Below are 18,885 nucleotides of genomic sequence, written 5' to 3' on the forward strand. Positions count from 1 at the left end.
TATGTTGAGACTTGGAAGTGATTCAATTTAGAAAGTCTTAGGTCAAAGGTCAAGGTTAAGGTCGACCGAATTAACCCTAACCTTAATCCCAAGTTCACACATGGTTATCACAGACTTTAAATACGCCTACCGTCTAAATTGATTCTGGGAAAAGCAAGCTGGTTTTGGAAAATGAGTTGCCGTTGCGGAAGTCTGCACTCTGAGTGCTTTTCTAGTTCTTATTCTTTAAGAGGCTGGTGTCATCTAGGGACCTCATGTGGTGTACTGTTTGCTGCAACCACATTTTAGTCTAATATTTTATCTTCGTTCCCACCGTCTTCTCTTCCATCTTACTTTCCAGCTTCTTTTATACTTCTAATTATTACTATTATTATTATCATTATTATTATCATTATTATCATTATTATTATTATTATTATTATTGTTATTATTATTATTATTATTATTATTATTACTAGCTAAGCTACAACCATAGTTGGAAAAGCAAGATGTTATAAGCCCAAGGGTTCCAAGAGGGAAATATATCCCAGTTAGGAAAGGAAATAAGGAAATAAATAAACGATATAAGAAGCAATGAACAATTAAGATAGAATACTGTACTTAAAAAAACATTGATAACTTGGTTTTTCTCCCAGTTTTACCTCGTAGATGAATGGTCTCCCTAGTCCAGGCGACGAGAAATTTGTCCTAAATTCAAGGAATGCAAATCCAGATTAAATTTGTCAAATAATTTTTTTTTTTCAATGGCAATGTCATCTATATTAAACGCCGACAGGATCGTAATTTTGATAGAAAACAATACACCCTAATCATTTATACGAGAGAGAGAGAGAGAGAGAGAGAGAGAGAGAGAGAGAGAGACCATAATCACTTATATGAGAGAGAGAGAGAGAGAGAGAGAGAGAGAGAGAGAGAATTGTGTCTAAACAGTCACCATGACCTCTTATAAATACATTTTGTAATATTTTCTTGTATTTAAATGCTCATCATTATCTATACTGTGTATTTAAACGTTCACCGGGTTCTTTTATAAATATATTTTGAAATAGTTTATTGTATTTAAATGCTCATCTTTTACCATGCTTGGAATTATTCAATTATAATTGTAATCACAATGATTATGATATTATACATCCCCTTATTTCCTAATTCGTTGTATTTAAACGTTTTGTTATTTACACAGCATAAATGTTAATCCATCTGTTATAATTAGAATTATTCCTAACTTTACTCCTTCATTCTGAAGAGCGACTCGCAGGTCGCTTGTGTACACAAGCGAACACTTGTCCAGAAATAACACGGAATTTCCTGTCACCGTATTAATGTGCAATAGCCGTGTAATATGGGAACGTGTTTGCTCAAGTATTTTGGTCCTTTATCTATTGGAAAGCAGAGCGAATTACTTCCAGCATGTTCGTTGTGCGTAAGGTTTTTAAGTTTTGTATGCGTTACCTTATCAGTAATTAGGGTGTATTGTTATATTCTCTCTCTCTCTCTCTCTCTCTCTCTCTCTCTCTCTCTCTATGTATAAATGATTAGGGTGTATTGTTTTTCTCTCTCTGGCGAAAGATGCTACTACAAGCATCCAAAGACATGCCATAATTATGAAATATATGGTAAATGTGCGTATTTAGACGGAATGGAGACGAATGTAGAGATCTCCATCCAAAAATATTAAAAAACCTGAAAGAAGGAAAAGGATGCAAATTCAACAAATAATGTCGATATATGCATCCTGCAACCATGAATGAAAGTCAGAAAAGTCAGCAAACAGAAAAGGAAAATGAAAGCAAAAATGAAACAAAAAAATTAACCAAAAAAAAAAAAAAAAAAAAAAAAATAGCCGAGTATATACCGCTCTATGCACCAAAGGCCCCAAGATATGATGCCTTTCAACCCAAATATGCACAATTAGAGCCCAACTAAACAAAAATGCATCTATAATGCCAGGGGTTAGTGCAGATATGGGGATAATTGCAGGTATACACACAAAAATAAATATGAAGGCGAAAGAGGAAATATGATAGAAAAGTTGGATTTTTCAATGGCAGAATTCCTGAAAATGAAAAAAAAGAACATCATATCAGAACAGGAAGGAAGCATAGGAGAATCCATATTATTACCAATATTAAATAATGGGGATGAAACACAAACCATAATAGTGATGAATGTACAGGGTTTAGTCACGAGTAACTCTAAAAGGAAAATAGAGTTCTTAGAAGAACTAATGCAAATTGAAAAAATAGATATGTTAAATATAAGTGAAACATTGTATTCCCAAGAGACTGGCAGTGATGACCAGATAAAGGATTTTCCAAACTTATAGGTCAGACAGAACAAATAGGAATCAAGGGGGAACCACAATATATGGAAGAGACATAAATCAAGGAAAAGTCTGTGAAAAATACAGCAACACAGAGTGTGAATTAATTGTGGTAGAATTTGAATATGAAAAATTAATGAATATTGTAGTCTACAGACCCCAAATACTAAGGAGTTTGACATAATAATAGAAAAAATAGATGATATATGTAGAAACCATAAAGACTGGAATATACTCCTATCCGGAGATTTTAACTTTCCTTTCGTGGATTGGAAAGAACGGATAGAAGAAAGTGGTTGTATATATACATATAAAAAAAGAGAGTAATAGTAGCGCAGAAGATAAGAGGCAATTTGAAAAGCTTCAAGATATGCTATTAGAACATAATATGCAACGAATAAACCACATTCCAACAAGAAAGGACAATGTCCTAGATTTTAGTATATGTGAATGAGGTGAATTATGTTCAAGAAATAATAGTGTATAACACGGGAATTTCAGACCACAATGTCATAGAATTGATAGTCTATTCCAAGGCAAGTGAACGCAGAGAAAAACAAAGCACAAAACAATGGGAAGGTTATGGAAAATATAATTTCTATGGTAAGAATATAAAATGGTCAGATATAAATGAAGAATTGAACAAAGATAGGAAAGATGTGTTAGTAAGTGATAATATGCAGGTAAATACGGATATATTATACAAGATACTGTAGAAAATTGTTGAAAAATATGTACCGAAAAATAAAAAATCTTGCAAAAGAAAAAAATGTATGGAAAATGATGGAAATAAAAAGTAAGATAAAAAATGCAGGAAAAAAGATTATACGATCAAAAGAAAATGAAAAAAGGTACTTGGAAGAAAGGACACTTCAAAAAATAAAGAAAAAACCCAAAGTACTTTACTCCTATGCAAAAAAGATGAATAAAGGGAGATTAGAAATAGGCCCTCTAAGAATTGAAGGACGGCTAACGAATAAAAAAAAAGGAAATATGTAACATATTAGCAGAAAAATATAAGAGTGAATTCACGCCAAGAATTGCGAATGAGAATAATGAAACAGAAATTAGAGAAGAATATGGTGAATATCTAACGGATATAGATATTAATGAAGCAGATATTGTACAGGCTATGAGCGAAATTAAAAATGGATCAGTGGCCGGGCCAGATGGAGTTCCAGCGATTTTGTTAAGAAAAACTGCACACACTATCGCGAAGCTGCTTGCAATACTGCTAAGGCAAAGTGTAGATATGAGCGAGATATATGTTAAACATAAATTAGCATATATAACCCCTATTTTCAAAAGTGGATCAAGACTAGAGGCAAGCAATTATAGACCAGTTAGTCTAACATCACATATTATGAAAGTGTATGAAAGGGGTAATAAAAAAGAAAATAATGAATCATTTGGTTAAAAATAATTTGTTTAATGTAGGTCAACACGGTTTTGTGCCCGGAAAAAAGTACACAAACACAACTGATAGCACACAATGAAAACATATAAAAATATGATAAATGAAAAAAAACACAGATATGGTATATCTAGATTTTGCAAAAGCCTTTGACAAGGTAGACCATAAATGAGAAAGCATAATATTAAGGGAAAGATAGGAAAATGGATAAAAGAATTTCTACAAAACAGAAAACAGATGATGGTTGCAAATGACGAGAAATCAGATGAAGCTCGGGTAATATTTGGCGTGCCACAGGGTACGGTATTAGCTGTTTGTTGTTATGATCTCAGACATAGACTGTAATGTTGAAGACTCTGTAGTGAGAAGTTTCGCCGATGACACAAGAATAAGTAGAGAAATTTCTTGTGATGAAGATAGGAACTCATTACAAAGAGATCTAAATAAAATATATAGCCTAAATGGTCGGAGATAAGTAGGATGGTATTTAACTCCGATAAGTTCGAATCAATAAATTATACAGGGGACCTAATAACGAGACAATCACAAACAAGGAAGCAATTAAAGACCTTGGTGTAATGTTAAACAGGAATATGTTATGCAACGACCAAATAGCAACACTGTTGGCTAAATGTAAAGCAAAACTGGGAATGCTATTCAGACACTTTAAAACAAGAAAAGCTGAACACATGATTATGCTGTACAAAACTTATGTACGCAGTACACTCGAGTACTGCAATGTGATATGGTACCCACACTACCAAAAGGATATTGCACAAATAGAGAGTGTACAAAGGTCCTATACTGCTAGAATAGAAGAAGTTAAGGACCTTGACTACTGGGAAAGACTGCAATTTTAAAATTATACAGTCTAGAAAGGAGAAGAGAACGCTACATGATAATACAAGCATGGAAACAAATCGAAGGAATTACTGAAAACATCATGGAGCTAAAAATATCAGAAAGAGCAAGCCGAGGTAGATTAATAGTGCCAAAACTAAGACCAGGAAAACTAAGGAAGGCACACGACATTAATCCACCACGCACTAGCATCGATGATGCAGCGACTATTTAATGCCCTGCCAGCTCATCTAAGAAACATATCAGGAGTGAGCGTAGATGTGTTTAAGAATAAGCTCGATAAATACCTAAGATGCATCCCAGACCATCCAAGACTGGAAGATGCAAAATACACCGGGAAGATGCATTAGCAACTCTCTGGTGGATATACGAGGGGCCTCACACTGAGGGACCTGGGGGAACCCAAACATAGAATAATGCAATAAGGTAAGTCTCTCGCTCTCTCTCGATCCTCTCTCTCTCGTATAAGTGATTAGGGTGTATTGTGTGTTCTCTCTCTCTCTCTCTCTCTCTCCTCTCTCTCTCTCTCTTATAAGTGATTACGGTTGTATTTCTCTCTCTTCCCATTTAAGTGATTACGGGTGTATTTTTCTCTCTCTCTAATAAGTGATTACGGTGTATTTTTTTTTTTCTCTCTCTCTCTCTCTCTCTCTCTCTCTCTCTCTCTCTCTCTTGTATAAGTGATTAGGGTGTATTCTCTCTCTCTCTCTCTCTCTCTCTCTCTCTCTCTCGTATAAGGGTTAGGGTGTACTGTTTTCTCTCTCTCTCTCACTCTCTCTCTCTCTCTCTCTCACTCTCTCTCTCTCTCTCTCTCTCTCGTATAAGTAATTAGGTGTATTGCTCTCTCTCTCTCTTCTCTCTCTCTCTCTCTCTCTCTCGTATAAATGATTAGGGTGTATTGTTTATCTCTCTCTCTCTCTCTCTCTCTCTCTTCTCTCTCTCTCAAGTGATTACGGTTATTCTCTCTCTCTCTCTCTCTCTCTCTCTCTCTCTCTCAAGTGATTACGGTTTTATTCTCTCGTATAAGTGATTAAGGTGTACTGTTCTCTCTCTCTCTCTCTCTCTCTCTCCTCTCTCTCCTCTCTCTCTCTCGTAAAAGTGATTGGGTGTATTCTCTTTCTCTCTCTCTCTCTCTCTCTCTCTCTCTCTCTCTCTCTCTCTTATAGATAGGCCGTAATCAGACTCGAGTAGGTTATTTATGAGGCCTTTGTCATGCAATAGCAATGGATTATGATGGTGAATGTACGTGTGTGTGTCTGTGTGTATTTGAATGTATTGGTATTATTATTATTACTTGCTAAGCCACAACCCTAGTTGGAAAAGCTGGATGCTATAAGCCTTAGGGGTTCAACAGGGAAAATAGCCCAGTGAGGAAAGGGAACAAGGAAATAAGATAAGTTATTAACAATTAAAATAAAATATTTCAAGAACAGTAACAACACGAGAATAAATATTTTTTATATAAACTGTAAATAATTAACAAAATAAAGAGAAGAGAAATGATATAAAATAGTGTATCAGAATGTACCCTCAAGCAAGAGAAGGATATATACCCACTGACTAGTTGAATGTATATTCTTATCATAGTTGAATATCAAATACATCGGGTTTTTAAGTTGCTGGCTGAGGGAACACGCTACGTTAGGCTAAACCTTTAACCCGGTACCTCCAGTTTTTATTTAGTTTCTTTGATAAAAATGAAACGTTACTGATAAACCTTACGAATCAGTCTTTGATCTTTGGAGACTTATGTTTCATTTATCCTTAATGAAACCTCTGGTTGAATAGTGTTTTCTTAATTACTTGCTTCGGATTTAGGGCCTTCATGAGCTTTAACTAATTTTATGATTTTATTAATTTATTATTTCAATCCTTTTAATCCTTCCTTATTTTTCATTCAGATATTATTATATGTAAGTTATGTCATTGGTTTCAGAAGTTAAAATGATAACAAATGTGGGAGTAATGGTATGGTTGATTCATTGGCATTATACACCGCTAAAAGGCCTTTGATGCCCCAGTGAATTTTTACGCCTAAATTTTATATTGAATTAAATTCATCCATTGCTGTTTGCACTTTGTCGCTGAGGCTTGAAGTCTTTCGTCCTTTTAAGGTTCATGAACGACATGTTGCTTGCGTAACGAAAGATTAGAAATAATATTCGTATATATTGAGAGATTAAATCCTTGTAACATGGAAATATTTCACAAATATTTCCTCAGAAAATAATGTAGTTGTCCGAAATGTCTCGATCAACTATAGGGAATCTCTCTCTCTCTCTCTCTCTCTCTCTCTCTCTCTCTCTGTTCCCTCAAAAAATAAAATCTATTCGCACGAAATGTCTCGACCAAATATAGGGAATTCTCTCTCTCTCTCTCTCTCTCTCTCTCTCTCTCTCTCTCTCTCACCCTTTTTTTTATATTTCGTATGCCGTGTCCGTGCCACGGGTATATTCTAATCCTTTCGGCGGAGGTATCAATTGTCCATTTCCAATCGAATTCGCCTTTGTCCTCGTCAGATGTGATTTTAAGTTGCACCGATTCTGTCGAGGTTCCAAGTCGGGATTTTATTTATCCCCGTCCTGTTCTGGAACGGTTCTGGAACCATACGTAAAGGTGTAAATCTTTGTTTTTTTCGTTCTTACTATTTCCAGATTTTTATATTTTTGTAGGTCTAGATTTTTAACCTAAGCGGTTCTTTTTTGATGACTTGGCGGAGCTGAATTCTAAGAAAAAAATAAATAAACTTCATGTTTGCTGTCCAGATTTTTCAGTATATTTTGCTTTTGGAGATGTTCATCAGGTCTAAGCTTTTATCATTTTTTTTTTAAAATTTTCTGGGTTCGATAATTTATGCCTGCAGAGCCTCGAAAAGTAATGTAAATAAAGTAATTTATGAAGAAAGCAAATTTATGAAGGAATAAAATGTGGAGAAAGCTAGGTCTCTTTTCCTCGTCATTATTATTATTATTATTACTATTGTTGTTATTATTATTATTATTACTATTATTATTATTATTATAACGCATACGATATTTATACGAGTTATTGTTTTTTTCTCCCCCTGAATGAATAAAATATGGAGAAAGCTAGGACTCTTTTTGTCGTCATTATTATTATTATTATTATTATTATATTATTATTATTATTATTATTATTATTATTATTATTATTATTATTGATGTTGTTGTAACGCATAGGATATTTATGGAATAAAATACGTTCCTCCACACTCAAAAATGACCACCACATTTTAAACAATCACACCAAATTATCCTCTTCAATTTATGCTCATCCTGGAAACTGGACGACTCCCATCCAGGACATCACTCTTTCCAGCATCGGCTGGTAAAGAAGAGTGAAAAACACTCGGCTGGGATAGTGCCCAAGAGGCCATTTACCTGGATTTGTACAACCACTTTGCCCAGTCTTTGAGGATTAGAAAGCGTTTGGCCTATTCGGGTTTGGATTCCCAACGAGTAGTATGCTGTATGGGATAGATTGGGAATGTTATTGATCTTTGTGATTTATTTCTTGATATTTTAGGTTTACTTCTTGGTCTTTTAGATTTGCTTCTTGGTCTTTTAGATTTGCTTCTTGGTCTTTTAGATTTACTTCTTGGTCTTTTAGATTTTCTTCTTCGTTTTTTAGATTTACTTCTTGATCTTTTAGATTTACTTCTTAATCTTTTAGATTTACTTCTTGGTCTTTTAGATTTACTTCTTGGTCTTTTAGATTTTCTTCTCGGTCTTTTAGATTTACTTCTTGGTCTTTTAGATTTTCTTCTCGGTCTTTTAGATACTTCTTGGTCTTTTAGATTTGCTTCTTGATCTTGTAGATTTACCTCTTGATTTTTTAGATTTACTTCTTGGTCTTTTAGATTTACTTCTCGGTCTTTTAGATTTACTTCTTGATCTTTTAGATTTACTTAATCTTTTAGATTTACTTCTTAATCTTTTATATTTACTTCTTTATCTTTTAGATTTACTTCTTTATCTTTTAGATTTTATTCTTGATCTTTTAGATTTTATTCTTGATCTTTTAGATTTACTTCTTAGTCTTTTAGATTTACTTCTTGGTCTTTTAGATTTACTTCTTGGTCTTTTAGATTTTCTTCTTCATTTTTTAGATTTACTTCTTGATCTTTTAGATTTACTTCTTAATCTTTTATATTTACTTCTTGGTCTTTTAGATTTACTTCTTGGTCTTTTAGATTTTCTTCTCGGTCTTTTAGATTTACTTCTTGGTCTTTTAGATTTTCTTCTCGGTCTTTTAGATTTACTTCTTGGTCTTTTAGATTTGCTTCTTGATCTTTTAGATTTACCTCTTGATTTTTAGATTTACTTCTTGGTCTTTTAGATTTACTTCTCGGTCTTTTAGATTTACTTCTTGATCTTTTAGATTTACTTAATCTTTTAGATTTACTTCTTAATCTTTTATATTTACTTCTTTATCTTTTAGATTTACTTCTTTATCTTTTAGATTTTATTCTTGATCTTTTAGATTTTATTCTTGATCTTTTAGATTTACTTCTTAGTCTTTTAGATTTACTTCTTGGTCTTTTAGATTTACTTCTCGGTCTTTTAGATTTTCTTCTTGGTCTTTTAGATTTGCTTCTTGATCTTTTAGATTTACCTCTTGATTTTTTAGATTTACTTCTTGGTCTTTTAGATTTACTTCTCGGTCTTTTAGATTTACTTCTTGATCTTTTAGATTTACTTAATCTTTTAGATTTGCTTCTTAATCTTTTATATTTACTTCTTTATCTTTTAGATTTACTTCTTTATCTTTTAGATTTTATTCTTGATCTTTTAGATTTTATTCTTGATCTTTTAGATTTACTTCTTAGTCTTTTAGATTTACTTCTTGGTCTTTTAGATTTACTTCTCGGTCTTTTAGATTTTCTTCTTGATCTCTTAGATTTACGTAATTATTGGTCTTTTATATTTTCTTCTTGATTTTTTAGATTTACTTCTTGGTCTTTTAGATTTACTTCTTGATTTTTTAGATTTACTTCTTGATCTTTTAGATTTACTTTTTAATATTTTAAATTTTCCTCTTGGTCTTTTAGATTTACTTCTTGATCTTTTAGATTTACTTCTTGATCTTTTAGATTTTCTAATTGATTTTTTAGATTTACTTCTTGATCTTTTAGATTTACTTTTTAATATTTTAAATTTTCCTCTTGGTCTTTTAGATTTACTTCTTGATCTTTTAGATTTACTTCTTGATCTTTTAGATTTTCTAATTGATTTTTTAGAATTACTTCTTGATCTTTTAGATTTTCTTCTTGATCTTTTAAATTTACTTCTTGATCTTTTTTATTTACTTCTTGATCTTTTAGGTTTATTTCTTGATTTTTTAGATTTAGTTCTTGATCTTTTAGATTTACTTGAGAGAGAGAGAGAGAGGAGAGAGAGAGAGAGAGAGAGAGAGAGAGAGACCTAAACAGCAATATCATATACATTTATTATAAAGGAGAGGTATTTTACTTTTTTCACACGTATGTATGATATTAACTTGAATTATGCACACCCAGCGAGAGATTTTCATTTTATATTAATTATACTTTTTCACACGTATGTATATTAACTTACTTTATTTACAGAGAGAGAGAGAGAGAGAGAGAGAGAGAGAGAGAGAGATTTTCATTTTATACTAATTACACTTTTTCACACATGTATATTAACTTACTTTATTTACAGAGAGAGAGAGAGAGAGAGAGAGAGAGAGAGAGAGAGAACTTTCATTTTATGCTAATGATACTTTTTCACAAATTTGTTTACCTTATATTATTAATATTATTCAGAGAGAGAGAGGAGAGAGAGAGAGAGAGAGAGAGAGAGAGAGAGAGAATTTTAATTTTTTTACTAATTATACTTTTTCACACGTATATTAACTTATATTATTTATATTGTTCAGAGAGTATGATACTTTTTCACAAATTTGTATATTGTCTTATATTATTCATATTATTCACAGAGAGAGAGAGAGAGAGAGAGAGAGAGAGAGAGAGAGAGAGGTTATCATTTTATACTAATTATACTTTTTCACAAATTTGTATATTATCTTATATTATTCATATTATTTACAGAGAGAGAGAGAGAGAGAGAGAGAGAGAGAGAGAGAATTTTCGTTATTTACTAATTATACTTTTTCACACGTATATTAACTTATATTATTCATATTGTTCAGAGAGTATGATACTTTTTCACAAATTTGTATATTATCTTATATTATTCACAGAGAGAGAGAGAGAGAGAGAGAGAGAGAGAGAGAGAGAGAGGTTATCATTTTATACTAATTATACTTTTTCACATTTGTATATTATCAGAGAGAGAGAGAGAGAGAGAGAGAGAGATGAGAGAGAGAGGGGTTTCATTTTATACTAATTATACTTTCACGTATATTAACTTATGTTATTCAGAAAGAGAGAGAGAGAGAGAGAGAGAGAGAGAGAGAGAGAGAGAGAGAGCATTTTCATTTTATACCAATGATACTTTTTCACAAAATTTTGTATATTATCTTATATTATTCATATTGTTCAGAGAGAGAGAGAGAGAGAGAGAGAGAGAGAGAGAGAGAGAGAGAGAAAGGTTGTTGACTAGGAATAAGGAATAGGAGCGAATGATTTATTTACCTACCCTTGCACTGAACGAGAGATTGCAACATTGGAGTCTGCCTTTTCTGCAGGGATCCATTGCAAATTTGCTGGCCAGGATTGCTTTTTCTCTTAATTCCTATGTCCTCTTCCCGACGTCACAGTTCCTCTCTTGCTTTAGATATGTGCTTTGATTGGTGAGGCTCTTTTTTTAGTACCTTTTTTTGAGTCGTAAGGATTTGTTTTTCATATATGTTTTGTGCCCTTAGTTTTCTATAGCAGTCTCCCCTTATTGATATTTGGCTTATTGATTCGAGGTAGTTGGGGCTTGTCAGTTCTAGTCTTTACTGCTACTACTACTACTACTACTACTACTACTACTACTACTATGGGCGATACATTTTTGCTATTTCTGCTATTATTATTATTATTATTATTATTATTATTATTATTATTATTATTATTATTATTATTATTATTATAGTTGTTATTATTATTATTATTATTATTATTATTATTATTATTAGCAAAGCTACAACCCTATTTGGAAACGCAGGGTGCTATAAGCCAAGGGCTCCAACATGGAAAAATAGCCTAGTGAGGAAAGGATATAAGGAAATAAACTACATGCGAAGTAATGGACAATTAGAATAGAATAATTTAAGAACAGTAACAGCATTAGTTTATCACCAAATTTTTCCTAGTTGATAACACGTTCCCCTCGATTCTCAAATGGTTACCAGTGACAGAAAAGCACGAGGAATAGATCAGGAGAAAGCAAAGAGAATAATTAACGCGAGCATAGCAATTAGCCTCTCCCATACGGAGGAAATGTAGATGAGGCACAATCTCGTGTGTAAGTCTCCTGATATTTGCATTACTGCTATGCATTACCTAATGCTTTTGAGGGGAGAGAGAGAGAGAGAGTACTGAAATGGCTTTTTCCTTGTGCGTTGTACAATTTTGGGTGATTATTATTATTATTATTATTATTATTATTATTATTATTATTATTATTATTATTATTATTAGCTCATCTACAACCCTAGTTGGAAAAGCTTGAAGACCAAGGGCTCCAGTGTGGAAAATAGCCCAGTGAGGAAATGAAATAAGGAATTTGATAAACAAGAAAATTAATACGCAATTGAAATAACATTTTAAGTACAGTAACAATATCGAAATAGATTTTTTATGAATAAAATATTAAATAGAGCCACTTATGCACACACTCACACATGTAAAATATTACAAAGCTAATTCTATATCTATAACTGTACATTCAAATTTTAAATCAAATAGAGAGAGAGAGAGAGAGAGAGAGAGAGAGAGAGAGAGAGAGACTTTTTACACATTTATTTGTTCACACCATACGCAAATACATTCATGTAAAATACTACAAAACTAATTATAGACGAAAACTATAATTTTCAACTCTGAATTGATTTGTACAGTTGTAAACCCACCGAGAGAGAGAGAGAGAGAGAGAGAGAGAGAGAGAGAGAGAGGCGTGTTTTCATTTTACACATGTATTGTAAAGGAGATAAATTATACTTTTTTCACACGTATGTATGATATTAACTTCAGTTATTCACAGAGAGAGAGAGAGAGAGAGAGAGAGAGAGAGAGAGAGAGAGAGAGGCACGTTTTCATTTTACACATGTATTGTAAAGGAGATAAATTATACTTTTTTCACACGTATGTATGATATTAACTTCAATTATTCAGAGAGAGAGAGAGAGAGAGAGAGAGAGAGAGAGAGAGAGAGAGAGAGACGTTTTCAATTTACACATGTATTGTAAAGGAGATAAATTATACTTTTTTCACACGTATGTATGATATTAACTTCAGTTATTCACAGAGAGAGAGAGAGAGAGAGAGAGAGAGAGGAGAGAGAGAGAGAGAGGCACGTTTTCATTTTACACATGTATTGTAAAGGAGATAAATTATACTTTTTTCACACGTATGTATGATATTAACTTCAGTTATTCAGAGAGAGAGAGAGAGAGAGAGAGAGAGAGAGAGAGAGAGAGAGAGACGTTTTCAATTTACACATGTATTGTAAAGGAGATAAATTATACTTTTTTTCACACGTATGTATGATATTAACTTCAGTTATTCACAGAGAGAGAGAGAGAGAGAGAGAGAGAGAGAGAGAGAGAGAGAGACGTAGCCCAAGGACGCATGTCCTCTTCCCCTCAAGCGAGCTTGTGGACTGAGCAATGGCAAGCCATTGCAATGCAGATCAGAAAGAGGGAGCTATGGTGGAAGTCGCTGGAGGAACATATCTAGTCTCCCTCTTAACTTAAATTATTATTACTTCAATAGTATAATTGGCAGTTGTTGATTTTATAATTTACGTAGGCGGAAATTTGTGTGTATGCGTCTTTTTGTATACTGCATATACATATTTGTATGTCTGTATTATATATTATTACCATCATCAGCTGTGACTAGACAAAGGCCTCAGATATATCCTTCCACTGTCATTTGTTTGTGGTATATCTATCTTGGCATATTTTACACACACACACACACACACACACACACACACATATATATATATATATATATGTGTGTGTGTGTATATATATATATATATATATATATATTAAAATTACTCCACATCAAGCTATCAATAAGCAAGCCAAAAAATGTAAATACCGTAGATGCAAGAGGCGGGTGTAGTGCACATGCGCGGATGTTGTCCGAGGGGTAACGCGCGCAATACTGGTGTGTACAATCGAATTACTCTTCCCTCTTTGAAATTTAGAACGTCCCCTAATTTATGCATACTGCAAATTAATTGCTTCATTTTCTTTTCGCTAGGGTAATAGCTTCCTGGGCAGCTATAACGGTGTAACTGGTTGCTTGTAACGCTGCTATTTAAAAAAAAAAAAAAAAAAAAAAAAATGAGGGTGAGGAGATACAAGCGCAAACAAATTCTGGGTTTTTTCTGGGGGTTTGCCATGAAATTTCAAAGACAAAGGATGGATCTGTTATTTATTTATTGGCACATTGGTGGTTGTTACCATGTTTTCTTTTTCCGTTTCTTTTCTATTAATTTTGCGTTTGCTCTTTCCTTTATTTTTTTTTTCTTTTTTTTTTTTTTTTGCCAATTTACGGTGGACTTTAATCTTCAGGGTTCTTTTAAACCTGTGAGTAAACAAGAATATATCCCTGTTTATGATAATAATAATAGTATTATAGTATTACTAATTATTGTAATAGTAATATTAATTCTAATAATAGTAATAATATACAATATTAGAAATTGTAATAGTAATGATGATAATAATACTAATAATAGTAATGATGATATAAAGGCCTTAGACATGACCTTCCACTCACTTTTATTTATGGTCTCTCTATGCCAGTCTATTCCCGCAAATTTTCTTAGTTCGTCAATCTATCGTCTTCTCTTCCTTCCCATGCTTCTTTTGCAATCTCGAGGTTCCATTCCGTTATTCTTGATATCCATCTATTATCAGTCATTCTCTTTATATGTCCTGCCCTTGTTCATTTCTTGGTAGATGGATTTTAAGATAATCTCAAAATTTTTGAATTATTTTTTATTATATTTATTTTTTTTCGGTTGATGGATCGTTAGATAAAATAAAAATTTTGAAATTTTATTATTTTCGATAACTTTTGGATTTTTCGGTAGATGGGTTATTAGATAAAATCAAATTTCAAAAATGTTATTATTTTCGATAAATGTTGGATTTCTCAGTAGTTGGATATTTAGATAAAATCAAAATTTGAAAATAATTATTTTTAATGTAGCGACATCGCCAGATTACTGATAGCCAAACGTTGAAGGATTTTCAAACTCATCTTGACTTGAGATTTTTTTTTTTCCTCGAGTCTCGGACTGTAAAACTAGATAAAAAACAGACGTTCTTATTAATCTCTCTCAACTAATTCCACTTCAATAATTTCCAATAATCAGAATGAGAAATTTCGAAGGCACGACTTGCTTCCTCCTCTCTAGTAATTACCACTCCAAAACTTGCGATCTTCCGTTTGTTTTATGAAAACGTTCCAGAAACGGTTTTTTTTTTTATTAGAAAAACGTTTTTTTTCCCTAGACGTTTTTTCCCCGATAATCTATATTAAGATCATTGGCCTGATTGGTAAAAGTCTCTGCCTTGTAACCGCCTGACGGGGGTTAGAGTCCCGCTTAGACTCTTTAGTTCCTTTAGTGTTTGCAACCTTACCATCCTTGTGATCCAAGGTAAGGGGGGGGGGAGTGGTGTGTGTTTGGGAGAACCTATACAATAGATTACAAACATATTTTAGTGGATTGTCCTGTTTTTAATCTTCAGAGGAGGACACATTTTTTCCAGGACAAACCTTTTAAGAGATATACGGGAGGAAAATAGTAATGCCCTTAACTTGAAAAAAAAATTATTCAGAGTATTGGTTTATCATGAGCATTGAATAAATTTATGAATTTTATTTTTTTGATTCTTTTAATCCCTTCTTATTTTGCATTTAGATGTTGAAATGATTCCAAAATGTGAGAGTACGGGTCTTGGGTTAGAGTTCTCTTGCTTGAGGGTACACTCGGGCACACTGTTCTATCTAGTTTCTCTTCCTCTTGTTTTGTTGAAGTTTTTATTGCTTATATAGGAAATATTTATTTTAGTGTTACTATTCTTAAAATGTTTTATTTTTGCTTTTTTCCTTTCCTCACTGGGCTATATTCCTTGTTGGGGCCCCTGGGCTTATTGTATCCTGCTTTTCCAACTAAGGTTGTAGCCTAGCATTTAATAATAATAAAGATAATAATACAGCGCTGAATGGCCTTTGATTCGTGCTCATTTCCCAAACGATAAGAATGCGAAGTTTGATCTTTTATGGTCTTTTGCTTATCCATATCTAAAAGATTAACTCCTCTTTGGATATTGAGTAGCTGTAGTGCAATTTATGATGCGTGTGACCTTTATATAGGAAATTGAAGTTTGATCTCTCTCTCTCTCTCTCTCTCTCTCTCTCTCTCTCAATTGCCTTAGGTTTTAGGAATTTCTCTCTCTCTCTCTCTCTCTCTCTCTCTCTCTCTCTTTCAATTGCCTTAGGTTTTAGGAATTTCTCTCTTTCTTAATTGCCTTAGGTTTTAGGAATTTCTCTCTCTTTCTTTCTTAATTGCCTAGGTTTTAGGAATTTCTCTCTCTCTCTCTCTCTCTCTCTCTCTCTCTCTCTCTCCTGGACGTAAGTGCCCTAAGTTTTAGGTTTATAAATTCTCTCTCTCTCTCTCTCTCTCTCTCTCTCTCTCTCTCTCTCTCTCTCTAATGCAGTCTGAAACCACCATCATGATGCATAAGAGAATAATCAGTTTTGATAAGATTATCGACAGAAATCGTTATATATTCCACTCTAGATGTTTGTCTCTCCTGACTGCACTATATTCTTTAACTCTCCTTTTTTTAAACTCGTTCCTCTATATAACTGTTATAGAGGCCATATAAAAAGTGTCTGCCCCTCTCCGAATGGCCATCCCTTCTCGCCTGCGTCAGTGTTAATGGATATTATCGTTTGTTAAAGGATGGAACTCAAATGGGAGGTTAGAGTAGACAGCCAATGCTCTTTCCAAAGTCCTTCCGGGCCATGTATGGGAAGATTGAAGTCATTCTACTAAGAGAACGAGTGTTTTAAGGACTGCTTGCTATTCTATCTTATTTCTATTCATCTTATTTTTTTTAGATTTGTTATAGTTTATATAGGAGATATTTATTTTAATGTTGTTAATGTTCTTAAAATATTTTATTTTTCCTTGTTTCCTTTCCACGCTGGGCTATTTTCCCGGTTGGAACCCCTGGGCTTATAGCATATCCTGCTTTCAACTAGGGTTGTAGTTTTGCTAGTAACAACAACAACAACAACAATAATAATAATAATAATAATGATAATGATATTAGGGTGGTCGTGGATGCTTATAAGTATTTGAACATTATGTGGAACATTCTTATGTGGTTGCAATGTGATTCTGTCAATGATTACATGGGGTTGTATAGGAGATTGTACAGTATTAGTTAAAAACCTTGCATATATATATATATATATATACCTATATATACATGTATATATATATATATATATATATAGTTTATTCATTACTTTTCGTATTTATTTACTTATTTCCTTTCCTCAGTGGGCTATTTTTCCATTGGTAGAGCCATAGTTTCCTGCTTCTCCAACTATGGTTGTAGCTTAGCTTGTAATAATAGTGATGATGGTTATGTATATATATATATGTATATATAGTATATGTGTGTGTTTGTGTGTTTGACCCTTAAATGGCAAGACATGGAGCTAACAACCCTACCGAATCTGTACATACTAGAAACCGGAATACCTTTAGTACCCACGAATTATGAATTGATAAGTGATATCTATATATATATATATATATATAATATATATATATATATATATAATATATATATATATAATATATATATATATATATATATATATACATATATATATATATATATATATAAGATGTATTTTAATAATGTTATTCTTAAACTTCTCTTATAGTTAACTCCCTTATTTCCTTTCCTCCTTGTGCTATTTTCCTTGTATGAGCCCTTAGCTTCTAACATCCTGCTTTTCTAAGTAGGGTTGTAGCTTAGCAAGTAATAATAATAATAATAATAATAATATTTTTTATATATTCTATATTATATTTATTCATATTATATATACTATATAATGAGTCTTTGTTCATATAAGTATATAATTGCAATTTTGAACTAAAGTCTGAAAACCATCACGTGTTGAAAGTGTTTTCTAAATTTTTTATCCACCGTATATCCTAGTATATGTAGAATGTGATCATTAACCATATTTTTATTAGTACTCACAATTGTTACTATTGTAATTAATTCTCTACGTAGCTGGAAGTAATGACTTGAAATTGACCTTATGAAGGATATGATAGCTTCTAAATTGCAGTTAGCAAACATCATCATCTGTAATTGCTTAAGCTCTCAGGACGCTTCTGAATTTTGTAAAAAAAAAAAAAAAAAAAAAAAAAAAAAAAAAAAAAACATGAACTATAAAATAGTGCAGTATGTAAACTGTATTAGGTGGAGACCTAACTTCCAAGGCCTTACTTTTCCTTTCTTCCTTTTGCAGTGCACCAGAACTATGTGGGATGCGACTGCGAGAAGGTACCTTTCTTCTTATCCGTGGTCCTCACCGATGCCAACAACCAGTGCGTGAACCAGTACAGAGCCATCCTTTGGAGAAAGACGGTGAGTACTGTTAGAGCTTCTATACGTCGAGTATGTAGAATTTTATTTTATGTATGTAGTTATGGATAATTGTTTAGCCAAATATCAACCTAAAGGATATTATTGAAATATCGATATATTTTTGGTCAATCGGCATTTAGTTTTAGTGTTGATGTAAAGAAATAGACATCTGTTTGAGGATTGAGGTGAGGATGCCAGGTTCATCCTTGCCAAGATTCTCGGACGTGAGGTGTCGTACCATACTAGTGGTATTTTTAAATTTATTTCGGACGCAGGTCTTCTGAAGGCTATCTAAAGATGTTTTTGCTTTTTTTGTTTTAAACTGAATTACCAATTATTTATTTACTTTATTTTATAACAAACGATTTCGGCGTCAATGACCTTAGATGTCAGGATGCAAGATAACTGATAATCAATCAATCAA

General features: G+C 32.6%; 1 long non-coding RNA gene across 1 annotated transcript in view; it reads left to right on the plus strand.

The window, feature by feature from the left end:
* The window catches only part of LOC137637543 (uncharacterized), a 45,685-nt gene extending 27,223 nt beyond the window's left edge, over positions 1 to 18,462 (plus strand). The window contains exon 3 of the long non-coding RNA XR_011043698.1: positions 18,343 to 18,462. This is a non-coding gene — a long non-coding RNA (uncharacterized lncRNA). The remainder of the gene's footprint in view (positions 1 to 18,342) is intronic.
* The last annotated feature ends 423 nt before the right edge of the window (positions 18,463 to 18,885 follow it).

Source organism: Palaemon carinicauda, unplaced genomic scaffold, assembly GCF_036898095.1.
Source record: "Palaemon carinicauda isolate YSFRI2023 unplaced genomic scaffold, ASM3689809v2 scaffold828, whole genome shotgun sequence".
Lineage (NCBI taxonomy): Eukaryota > Metazoa > Arthropoda > Malacostraca > Decapoda > Palaemonidae > Palaemon > Palaemon carinicauda.